Raw genomic sequence first — 10,956 nt, 5'->3', positions numbered from 1 at the left:
TGGCAATTGAACCCCAAGTCACAAACTTGTGCAAAAATTGGTTTTCAAAACCACTCTTGTATACAAAATGTGTCTTGGAAACAAATTCTGCACTATACAAGGGGAAATAAAAAGACAAATATGTATTTCACACTTTTTCTTTACAAATTTTATAATACCAGTCGCACATTTCAGAACCATTTATTGCCTTGTAAAGCAGACCACTCAAGTTTCACACTAACCAAACTTTCTCTGGGCAACACTTTTTAAAAGTGGCTTAGGAAAGGAGGTGACTTTTCCAGGAACAACTAAAAACTTGCCTTGCACAAACCACCGTCACAAACAGTAACTAGACAAAACTGACCATTGCTACAGGATTTAGGAGATCTTCAAAAAAACCCACACTTCAGGGCAGGTTCTAAATCACCCACAAATGAGAAAAACATTGACAGCATTGATATTTACCACAAATCATTTCATACGCATCCACTGCCCTTGAGGAGGTATCACTGTGAGATCTATTGATGAGGTCACCTCCCCAAGGCATGGCAAAACTTGGCCGCTGGCAGCATTTAAAACTCGACTGGAAGAGGTCTGTGGAACACTAAGAAACCATCCTGCACTGATAGCACGGCAGGTTAAATAAGACATGCTCCCCGTCATCAGATAGTACAATACCCACCATTATAAACCATGATTTAAAGGCAGAGGAAAAAAAAGCCTTGGAGGGAGGGAGCAAGGGAAACAACGGGGGAGGGATGACTGGCATGAATGGGGGGGGTGTGAAAGAAGAAACCTTTTCTTACAAATGCTCCTGTTACAAAGGTGCTGTAAACCCCCGTCCACGTGCTGTGGCGGACTGATGTCAGCGACTGCCTGGGCTGGGCTCAGGGGGAGCCTCCTCTTTCCCTTCTCTTATAGCACGTGCCTTTCAGATGCCGTGTTAGGATCCTACAGGCTGCTGCTGTTTTGACAGTCAGGGAGAAGGTCTTCTTCCTCATCCTCGACCAATAAACGTCTCTAACCCAAATGAATTGCAGCCGCAGACAACACTAGTATTACTCAGGGCACAGATCACCTGAAATCCAAACAGATTATCCCAAGCCCACGGAATTTTCTCTAATCAGGCAGAGCAAAACAACCCCCATCACCACCACCACACACACTTCTCTAGCCAGAGCAGATGATCACCTTTCACCCACCCCCCCAAAATGAATATCTCACAGGGGCCACACTGGGAAACTAGCCTTATCTTAACAGATCCTTGAAAGTCATTCTATTTAGCCCTTCAGAAGTGCACAACTTGCATGCTATATACTTAACCTTATTTTCTTTCCTTTAAACTAATCCCCCCCTCCTCAAAACTCTCTACGAATTCTCCCAGTCAAGCCCTCTCTAGGACGTGCCAATCTACTTGGGGGCAGGGAAGCTCTCCAGAGGGATCTAGACAGGCTGGATCACTGGGCCAAGGCCAGTTCCATGAGTTTCAATAAGGCCAAGTGCCGGGTCCTGCACCTCGGCCATAACCCTCAGCAGCACTACAGGCTTGGGGAGGAGTGGCTGGAGAGTTGCCAGGCAGAGAGGGACCTGGGGGGGTTGGCTGACAGCTGGCTGAACATGAGCCAGCGGTGTGCCCAGGTGGCCAAGAAGGCCAACGGCATCCTGGCCTGCATCAGGAATGGTGTTGTCAGCAGGAGCAGGGAGGTGATCGTGCCCCTGTACTCGGCTTTGGTGAGGCTGCACCTCATGCCCTGTGTCCAGTTTTGGGCCTCTCTCTACAAGGAGGACACTGAGGTGCTGGAGAGGGTACAGAGGCGGTGAAAGGAGGAGCGCCCTGCGTCTCGCCCCGTGCTCCCTGATCCCATCTGAGACACACTTTCCTCTGCCTGTTCCCCTGCAGCCACCCCAGCCTCCTGGCCCTCTCCCCACTGCCCCAGCCTGAGCACTCCCCACCCCATCCCAAATCCCCAGCACCCTTTGCTCTCTCCAGAGTCTGCTCTCTCTGCTCGCCCCCTAATTAGCCAACATGGCCATCAGCTCCACATCCCCTGAGCCTCCCTACCTCGCCCAAACCCAGCTATACCCACCCTGCCACTGGCCTCCTCACCCCACCTGGCCCATTACCTCCCCCCAAGCCTCTCCCTCTCTCTCGCCCCATTTCCCATCCCTCAGGCCCTCTCACCACCCCGGCTTCACCGTCTCTCCCCGTCCCCTCCACCCAGCTCCTCCTGCCACCCATCAGTCTGCTGCTGCCTGGCTCTGCCTGCACCCCTCAGCACGCCATCTCCCCCACGTCCTTCCTCCCAGCCCCCGAGGCTGCCCCAGCTCGCTGCCACGGCTGGTCCCCCCAGCAGTACAGGGAGGAGTAGCAGTCGATCGAATACAGAGACCTTGGCGATCTGCGCCTCGATCAGGGAGACGATGTCCTTGGTGAAGGGCATGTTCTCCTTGGCCAGGATGGTCAGCACGTTGATGTGCGCTTTGCTGTTGAAAGTCAAGTCCTGCAGCGACGACCGGTAACTGCCGCACACGTCCTCCCGGGCCTCGCTGCTGCCAGCGCTGCCCTCTGGGGCCGACATGCTTCTCCAGCCGGGGCCCGCACCAGGACCCGACCCGCTGACCGAGAGCCCCCTCCCAACAATCGCCTGGGTCAGTTGAAACTGTCCTCAGGCAAGTGGCCGGTGCCTTGGAAACCCCGATTTGTTGACTGCACTCTGATTGGCTGGCACCCTACCCGCTGAGCCTGTGATTGACTCATTCGCATGACAGCAGCCTCTGATTAGCTAAATATTTTAAAGCACTACCAGCAGCCATTCCTGTCATCTGCCTGCAGTTTTACGTGTTAAAAGCCCTTAGCTTTGCAGACCGAGTCAGAGCGTTACTCCGAAAATCCAAGACGCTGTGTGCTTAGGCAAGCTCTGACGGGGTGGTTTTGCTCAGCGATCTCACACAAAACACAAACATTTCACCGTTTAGGCAGGCAGTGTGGTTTTTTGAGCTGCCCGGCGGTGCCGACCCTGGGGAAGGCTCAAGAAACAGGGCGGCTGCCTGTACCTGCATGTGGGCAGTGGAGTGTTTGCAGGGGGAGCCAGCAGTGGCTTGTGCGGCTGTTGAACGGGTTTGGGCTTTAAATGTGCCCATCCCAGTACGCCTGGTTCCTTTCTCCTTGCAGGTTGTATCTGGAGCTTTAATGCTGTTTTTTAAAAAACACAAAAGGAACCAGCAAACAGAAAACCAGGTGGGCAATTCCGCCCCCCAACGGCTTTTCTCCCACCGGCCCTGGCCACCCTGCCAGGCGACATTCACCACCACCATCGGGGTGCAGGACCAGGCCCGGGGCAGGGCTTTCACAGGCCGCCCCTATTTTGAGGCTCCTGGCCGTCCAGTTCCTGGGCAGTGCTCAAGCAATGGCAGCAGTGCCCACAGCTGGTGTTTTCGGTCTTTCTTTCCTTCTCTCAGGCTCTGGCTCCCTGGTTTCCAGCTGTTCCCTTTCTGCTCTGCAGCTGTTGCACTGCTTCTCTTCCTCTTCCTCACTCTGGCTCCTCGTCCCCATCTTTTTTAGCCTCCTCCCTGCCTGCCCGGGCCCCTCGTGCTCCCCTTGCTCCCCCAACCCAGAGGCCATCGCTGCTCGGCCCCTCTCTGCTGCCCTGCCCCACACCCCCCCTCCCTCTGGCCCTCAGGCTCTCAGGGCTGTTTCGCACCGGCTGTCGGCCTGTGCCCCGGGGGAAGTGTCCTCGCAGGGGCAGGAAGCAGGAAGGCGTCCCGGGGCATGCTGGGAGCTGTAGGCCTGGGGCAGGGGCTGCTGGGTGGCCATTTTTTCCCAGGGCATGCTGGGAGCTGTAGGCCTGGGGCAGGGGCTGCTGGGCGTCCATGTTGGTGCCGGGAGGTGCAGGCTCTGCTCCAGTCGTGGCCTGGCTGAGGTGAGGGCTGGGGCTGCCCCTCAGGTAAGCGAGGCCCTTGGGCGGGTGAGGGGGTGTCTCCTGCCTGCTGGCTGCCCGGGGGTGGTGGGTGGGAGTTCCAAATTACAGCCGGGCTGGCTGGGGCAGTCCCAGGGGTGACCTGAGAGCTGGGCAGGGGAAGGAGAAGGAGACAGACCCCCCCACCACAGGCACTGGGCACCCCGACTCCCAGAGCCCTCGGAGCTGCCCCAGCACCGCTCCCCCCCTTCAGCCGCCCCGTCCCCGGCACATCCCCTGAGGCTTGTCCCGCAGCCCCAGGCTGCCCCACAGCCTGTCCTGGCTGTGGCGAGCGGGGCCTTGGGCAGGCCCAGGTCTCTGTTAGCACAAGGGCCTTCAGCAGCTGTGCGGGGAAGGAGCGGTGTCTGCAGGAGCTGCTGCAGCAGGAGGGGCTCCAGCCTGGGGCTGGCCGTGACAGTCACGGTTCTTTCCCTCTGCCAGAGGCCGTGCCAGGGGCTCAGTCGTCTGTTCCTGCCCTGGAGATGTCGTCAGCTGCATCCAGCTCAGGCTGAAGCTGAAGAGATGGGCAAAAGGAAAAGCGGCTGGAGAAGGACGTGAAGGGGATCCGGCTGCAAGCTGCCCCCAGCTGCAGACAAGAGACAGCCGGCCTCTCCACGTAAGGAAGGGTCCCTGTGAGTAGTCCTCAGCAGAGCTGGACACCAACATGCACCGTGGTGTCTGTGTGCGTAACGAAAGCACAGTACATCCGTGTAGTGTTTGTGTGTGTGTGCTCACGTGAGGCTGTGTGCGGGAGCTGCGTTAGGACACTGACACGATCAATGTGATCTAACAAGTGAACCTTTATTTCCGTGTTTCCAGTGCAATTTATAACCCTCGACCACACCCAATACATACTGATTGGCTTCGTCGCAAATAACAGCCCATAGTCCAACCTCATTGGCCACATTGCGAGTCATGTTCAAGTCACATTCACAAATGTTCACACCCATCTTCTTCAAGAAATTAAAACTGCGTCATTAGTGGTGGCTGTCTCTTCTCCTGCACCTGTAAGATGTTCATGACACCTACACCGGAAGTTGTTTATGCTTTCAGCAGTTCCGGTAAGTCCCAGCTCAGATTCTATGGAAAGGCTGGATTGTTCACATGTCCCCTTATTTCATAAATGTCCTCCCACAAAAGCCCAACATCTAAAGGTAAAGCCCAAAATCTAGACGTAAAGCCCAAAATATACACTTAAAGCTGAAGCGCTGTGAAGCCAAACATCTAGGGGTAAAGCCCAAGCGATGTAAAACCCAACATCTAGAGGTAAAGCCCAACATCTAGAGGTAAATCCTAAGGGATGTAAAGCTCAACATCTGGAGGTAAATCCTAGCATCTGGAGGTAAAGGCCAATATCTAGATGTAAAGACCAACATCTAGAGCTAAAGCCCAACATCTAGAGGTAAATCACAACATCTAGAGGTAAAGCCAAACATCTAGATTTAAAACCCAAAATGGAGAAGTAAAGCCTAACATATAGAGTTAAAAACCAACATCTAGAGTTAAAGCCAAAAATCTAGATGTAAACCCCAAAATCTAGAGGTAAAGCACAACATTTAGAGGTAAAACCCAACATATAATGTTAAAGCCAAACATCTAGATGTAAAACCAAACATCTTGTCGTAAAGCACAACATCTAGAGGTAAATCCCAAGGTCTAGATATAAAGCCCAACATCTGGAGGTAAACCTAACATCTAGATTTAAAACCCAACATCTAGAGGTGAAGTCCAACACCTAGAGGTAAAGCCCAACATCTAGAAGTAAAGCTCAAGTGATGTAAAGCCTCACATCTAGAGGTAAAACCAATATCTAGAGTCAAAGCCCAACGCCCAGAGGTAAAGACAAACATCTAGTTGTAAAACCGAACATCGAGAGGTAAAGCCCAACACCTAGAGGTAAAGCCCAAAATCTAGAGGTAAAGCCCAACATATACACTTAAACCGAAGCGATGTAAAGCCCAACATCTAGGGGTAAAGCCCAACATCTAGAGGTAAACCACAACATATAATGTTAAAGCCAAAGATCTAGATGTAAAACCAAACATCTTGTGGTAAAGCACATCTAGAGGTAAATCCCAACGTCTAGATATAAAGCCCAACATTGGAGGTAAACCTAACATCTAGATGTAAACCCCAACATCTAGAGGTGAAGTCCAAAACCTAGAAGTAAAGCCCAACACCTAGAGGTAAAGCCCAACATCTAGACGTAAATCACAACATCTACACTTAAAGCCGAAGCAATATAAAGCCCAACATATAGGGATAAAGCCCAACATCTAGAGGTAAAGCCCAAAATCTAGAGATAAAGCCAAACATCTAGATGTAAAACTCAACTCCTAGGGCTAAAGCCCAACATCTAGAGGTAAAGTACAAGCGATGTATAGCCCAAAATCTAGAGGTAAAGCCCAATATTTAGAAGTAAAGCTAAACATCGAGAGGTAAAGCCCAACATATAGTGGTAAAGCCCAAGTGATGTAAAGCCTAAAATCTAGAGGTAAAGCCAACATCTAGTGGTAAAGCTCAACATATAGTGGTAAAGCCCAACATATAGTGGTAAAGCCCAACATCTCGAGGTAAAGCCCAACATCTAGAGGTAAAGCACAACATCTAGATGTAAAGCCCAACATCTAGAGCTAAAGCCGAACATCTAGATGTAAATCCCAACATCTAGAGGTGAAGTGCAAAACCAAGAGGTAAAGACAAACATCTAGCTGTAAAACCCAAAATCTAGAGGTAAAGCTCAACATCTACGGGTAAAGCCCAACATCTAGAGGTAAAGCGCAAAATCTAGAGTTAAAGCCAAACATCTAGATGTAAAACTCAACACCTAGGAGCTAAAGCCCAACATCTAGAGGTAAAGCACAAGCGATGTATAGCCCAAAATCTAAAGGTAAAGCCAATATTTAGAGGTAAAGCTCAACATCGAGAGGTAAAGCCCAACATACAGAGGTAAAGCCCAAGTGATGTAAAGCCTAAAATCTAGAGGTAAAGCCAATATCTAGTGGTAAAGCTCAACATATATTGGTAAAGCCCAACGTCTCGAGGTAAAGCCCAACATCTCGAGGTAAAGCACAACATCTAGATTTAAAACCCAAATTCTAGAGGTGAAAGCCCAACAGATAGAGGTAAAGCCCAACATCTAGATGTAAAGCCCAACATCTAGAGTTAAAGCCGAACCGATGTAAAGCCCAACATCTAGAGGTAAAGCCCAAGTGATATAAAACCCAACATCTAGAGGGAATGCCCAAAATCTGGAGGTAAAGCCAAATATCCAGATGTAAAGCCGAACATCTAGAGGTAAAGCCAAATATCTAGATGTAATACTCAACATCTAAAGGTAAAGTCCAACATCTAGAGTTAAAGCCCAACATCTACACGTAAAGACAAACGTCTACATGTAAAATCCAACATCTAGGGGTAAAGCGCAACACCTAGAGGTAAAGCCGAATTGATGTCAAGCCCAAAATCTAGAGGTAAACCACAGCATCTAGAGGTAAAGCCCAACATATAGAAATAAAGATAAATATCTAGTTGTAAAGCCCAGCATCTGGAGGTAAAGCCCAACATCTAGAGTTAAAGGAAACATCTAGCTGTAAAACCCAAGATCTAGAGGTGAAGTCCAAAATCTAGAGGTAAATCCAAATATCAAGATGCAAAACCCAACATCTAGAGGTAAAGCCCTATATCTAGAGGTAAAGTCCAACATCTAGAGGTAAAGCCCAACATCTAGATTTAAAGCCCAACATCTAGAGGTATACACCAACATCTAGAGTTAAAGACAAACATCTTGATTTAAAGCCCAATATCTAGAGCTAAAGCCGAAAATATAGAGGTAAAGTCCAACATATAGATGTAAAACCCAAAATCTAGAGGGAAAGCCCAACATCTAGAGGTAAAGCCCAACATCTAGATGTAAAGGTCAACATATAGAGGTAAAGCCGAAACGATGTAAAGTCCAACATCTAAAGGTAAACCCCAGCATCCAGAGGTAAAGCGTAACATCTAGAGGTAAAGCCAAATATCTAGATATAAAACCCAACATCTAGAGTTAAATCCCAAGTGATGTAAACCCAACATCTGTAGGTAAAGTGGAAAATCTAGAAGTAAAGCCCAACATTTGGAGGTAAAGCCAAATATCTGGAGGTAAAGCCCAACATCTAGATTTAAAGCCCAATATCTAGAGGTAAAACACAAACGATGTAAAGCCCAACATCCAGAGTTAAAGCCCAACATCTGGAGGTAAAGCCAAGCATCCAGACGTAAAGCCCAACATCTAGAGCTAAAACCCAACATCCTGATTTAAAGGTCAAAATCTAGAGGTAGAGCCCAACATCTAGAGGTAAAGCCCAACATCTAAAGGTAAAGCAAAACATCTAGATGTAATACCCTACATCTAGAGGAAAAGCCCAACATCTAGACGTAAACCCCAACATCTAGAGGTAAAGTCCAACATATAGAGGTAAAAACCATGATCTAGAGGTAAAGCCAAACATCTAGATTTAAAACCCAACATCTAGAGATAAGACCAACATGTAGAAGTAAAGCCCAACATCTAGAAGTAAAGCCCAACATCTAGAGGTAAAGCCAAACATCTAGATGTAATACTCAACATATAGATGTTAAGCCCACCATCTAGACGTATAACCCAACATCTAGAGTTGAAGTCCAACATCTAGAGGGAAAGCTCAACATGAGATGTAAAGCAAATCATCTAGATTTAAAACCCAACATCTAGAGGTAAAGCTCAACATCTAGACGTAAAGCCCAAAAAACAGATATAAAGCCCGACAGCTAGAAGTAAAGTCAAACATCTAGATCTAAAACCCAACATCTAGGTTTAAAGCCAAACATCTAGAGATAAAGCCGAACATCTAGATGTAAATCATGACATCTCGAGTTAAAGCCAAACATCTAGATTAAAATCCCAACATCTAGAGGTAAAGCCCAACATCTAGAGTTAAAGCCCAATGTATAGATGTAAAGCCCAACATCTAGAGGTAAACCAAACATCTAGATGTAAAACATGTAGAGGTAAAGCCCAATATCAAAAACAAAATCCAACATCTAGAGGTAAAGCCCAAGTGATGTAAAACCCAACATCTGGAGGTAAAGCCAAAAATGTAGAGGTAAATCCGAACATCTAGAGGTAAAGCCCAACATCTGGAGGTAAAGTCAAGAATCCAGATGTAAAAACCAACATTTAGTGGTAAAGCATAACATCTAGAGGTAAAGCCTAACATCTAGAGGTAAAGTCAAATATTGAGATGTAATACCCAAAATCTAGAGGTAAAATCCAACATCTAGATGTAAAGCCCAACATTTAGATATAAAGCCAAACATCTAGAGGTAAAGACCAACATCTAGATGTAAAGCCGAAGTGACGTAAAGCCAAACAAGTATAGGTAATCCCAGCATCTAAAGGTAAAGCCAAACATCTAGATTTAAAACCAAAAATCTAGAGGTAAAGCCCAACATCTAGATGTAAAGCTCAACATCTAGATGTAAAGCCCAACATCTAGAGGTTAAACACAAGCGATGTAAAGCCCGAAGTCTAGAGGTAAAGACCAAGATCTAGACGTAAAGCCAAACATCTAGATGTAAAACCCAACATCTAGAGGTAAGCCCAACATGTAGAAGTAAAGCACAAAATCTAGAGGTAAAGCCCAACATCTAGAGGTAAAGACAAACATCTAGATGTAATACCCAACATCTAGAGGTAAAGCCCACCATCTAGATGTATAACCCAACATCTAGAGTTGAAGTCAAACATCTAGACGTAAAGCTCAACATGAGATGTAAAGGCAAACATCTAGATTTAAAACCCAACATCTAGAAGTAAAGCCCAACATCTAGAAGTAAAGCCAAAACCTCGATGTGAAGGCCAACCTCTAGAATTAAAGCCAAATATCTAGATGTAAAACCCATCATCTAGATTTAAAGCCCAACATCTAGAGTTAAAGTCCAAAATATAGAGGTAAACCCCAAGATCTAGATGTAAAGACAGCGATGTAAAACCCAACATCTAGAGGTAAAGCCCAACATATAGAATTAAATCCGAAGCGATGTAAAGCCCAACATCAAGAGGTAAAGTCCAAGCGATGTAAAACCCACATCTAGATATAAAGCCCAACACCTGGAGGTAATTGCAAGTATCCAGATGTAAAAACCAACATCTAGAGGTAAAGCATAACATCTAGAGGTAAAGCCTAACATCTAGAGGTAAAGTAAAATATCAAGATGTAAGACCCAAAATCTAGAGGTAAATCCCACCATCTAGATGTGAAGTCCAATATCTAGAGGTAAAGACAAATATCTAGATGTAAAGCCCAACAGCTGGAGGAAAAGCCAAACATCTAGAGGTAAAGCCCAACATCTAGAGGTACAGCTGAAGGAATGTAAAGCCCAACATCTAGAGGTAATCCCCAGCATCTATAGGTAAAGCCCAACATCTAGAGATAAAGCCCAACATATAGAGTTAAACCAAATATCTGGAAGTAAACCCCAACTTCTTAAGGTAAAGCCCAACATCTAGAGGTAAAACCATACATCTAGACGTAAAACTCAACATCTAGAGTTAAAGCCAAACATCTAGATGTAAACCCCAACATCTAGAGGTAAAGCCCAACATCTAGAGGTAAACACTAACATCTAGATTTAAAGCCCAACATCTGGAGATAAAGCCCAACATCTAATTTTAAAGCATAACATCTAGAGGTAAAGCCCAACATATATAGGCAAAGCCCAAACTAGAGGTAAAACCCCATACCTAGAGGTAAAGCCCAACATCTAGATGTAAAGCCAAACATCTTGATGTAAAACCCAACATCTAGATGTAAAACTCAACATCTAGATTTAAAGTCAACATATAGAGGTAAAGTCCAACATCTAGAAGTAAAGCACAACATCTACAAGTAAAGCCCAAATATAGAGGTAAAGCCAAAAATCTAGAGGTAAAGCCCAACATCTCGAGGTAAAGTCCAACATCTACAGATAAAGCCCAACCTCTAGAAGTAAAGCCAAA

Source organism: Leptosomus discolor, unplaced genomic scaffold, assembly GCF_034619465.1.
Source record: "Leptosomus discolor isolate bLepDis1 unplaced genomic scaffold, bLepDis1.hap2 HAP2_SCAFFOLD_33, whole genome shotgun sequence".
In the NCBI taxonomy this organism is placed as follows: domain Eukaryota; kingdom Metazoa; phylum Chordata; class Aves; order Leptosomiformes; family Leptosomidae; genus Leptosomus; species Leptosomus discolor.
Note: the sequence above shows the minus strand (reverse complement) of the source record.